The sequence below is a fragment of the Camelina sativa genome, chromosome 9 (genome assembly GCF_000633955.1).
Source record: "Camelina sativa cultivar DH55 chromosome 9, Cs, whole genome shotgun sequence".
Lineage (NCBI taxonomy): Eukaryota > Viridiplantae > Streptophyta > Magnoliopsida > Brassicales > Brassicaceae > Camelina > Camelina sativa.
The window spans coordinates 29960931-29963260 of NC_025693.1; positions in this window are offsets into that span (position 1 = coordinate 29960931).

The window sequence follows — 2330 nt, forward strand, 5'->3', positions numbered from 1 at the left end:
GGAGAGACCAAAACCTTACTTTTATATATATGATATATTGCTTTAAACTTTGAAATGAGATATATATTATAAACAACAATTTTACATGAGAAATATATTAATTTAGCCAACCAAAATATGAATATAAGTTTAGCCAACCAAAATAAATAAAAAATATTAAAATTTAACCAAAAATAATTTCTCTTGAAAGATAATAAGTTAGTAGGAGGAATGAATTAATGTACAATTATTGGATAGGAGTTACATTTGAGTTAAATGGAGTTACATGTCTTTAATTATAAATAAATATTTTAATTTTTTATAACCTAAAATAAAAGGAATACCAAGTGGCTGAATCAAAATTCACATGATTTGGTTGTTTGTTGATATAAACTCAACACTTACACATAATATTTCAAAATAAAAAATATTACTTTTTAAGTGACAAACTAAATTAGTTTTCTTATAAAATTATATGAATTCTTCAATCTCAATAATTTTTAAAATCCCAAGGATAACTTATATTTTTTTGGTTTTCACTCATCAATTTAATTTATAGTGCTAGATTTCATACTAATGGTTTCATCTTTAGAGAATTTAGTGAAATGATATTTTTAAAATTATATTTTATTTTTATATTTAAGTTCCAGTTGAATATGTTTTGTTTTTTGGATCATTTTTTATTTTGATTAAAGACACAAAAAACCAATTGTTTAATTATGTTCTTTTTGTTTTCAAAAACCTCAAATCATAAATATATATATATATATATATATTATATTGATATCTGCAGATTTAACAATTGAATCACAAAACAAAATAGTCTTTATAAATGGATAAATGGATAATTATATTGATCTTTAAATATTATATTGATCTTTATAAATTATTAAAAATGATACATGAATATGTGAGATAACCAGAGACATAATAGATAATTACATATGGATCATTTCAACTTTATGATCTTATTGTGTGGTGAATATTGTAAGGAAGTATGAAAATAATGACTTATAAGATGTTAATATAAAATAGAAAATGGAGATAAACATTTTAAAAGATTAAAATAAATATATAAGATATACATATCATACAAACTCTAAAACTAAGCTTTTACAATGATATTTGATTTGATTTTTTATAACCCATACAACAACAATAACAAAAAAAATACAAAACAAAACAAAAAAGAGATTTGAGAGTAGTGGCTTCCTTTGCCGCAAATCCTCATCTCCGCCGCAAATCCTCATCTCCGCCGTCCATTTACGCCTCCAGATCTTCCCTCTTCACCACCAACTCATTTATGCCCCCAGATCTTCCCCCATGGCTTCCTTTGCCGCAAATCCTCATCTCCGCCGCAAATCATCATCTCTGCTGCAACTAAACAAGAACCGAAATAACCTTTGGCTATGGCGGCACACACACAACGATCAGAAGAGAAATCTAAAAACATTAAAAAATCACTCTTTTTGTTTTTTTGCAGAACTGTCGGCAAGAGAGAGAGAGAAAACTCAAGGGAAAAGAAATAAATGAGTATTAGGTTAAAGTGTTTTTGGTCTTTTTCCAACATTTTGATTTAAATAAATTAAAAAAAAAATAAATAAACATAATATAGCATTCTAACCTTTTTTTTCTTTGATATATGGCATTTGGGACATTGATTCCCGCATAAGTACTTTGAAAAGAAGAAAAAATGTTACAATATCAGTGATCAGTATATCTCTACCTTATTAGAATTCGTCGTTTCAAAAACTTATATGTTTACGCATTTTAATTTTTAGGTTTTCAAAATCGAATTAAAGAGGCCACGGAAATTTTAGTTAGGATCGAATCACATCGGCCACCAAAATCTATCTCTAAACCTCTTAAAAATAAACACATAAAAGCAAAACTTGAGGAGGACAGAACCCAAACATTAGCTCAAAGCCAAAAAGGTAAAAATAGAATTTTCATTCAACATGTGCCTTTTTTTAGTTAAAATTAAATCCAAAGATTCTTTTTATTCTCACAAATCAGCCACTAACTTTTAAAAGTGACAAATTAGACAACACATTCATTAAAAGTTAACGAGGAAAAGCGATTTAAATAATAAGTTAATATCTCAATATAATCATGTAGTAGTATTCAATCTGAAAGAATCACCGAAAACTTAAGATGGTAATCGAATCGATCAGATATACTAATAATTTTGAGATGCCAAAGTTTCATAATAGGAAAAAAACATTTATGGTGATGTTATTTTAATAAATACAAAGATTTAGGGGTATAGTTGAAAAGGTAGGTAGGTTAAAAAGGAAACATCTCTTTATTTAATTCAGTGAAAAAAGCAACAAAAAAAAAAAAAAAAAAAA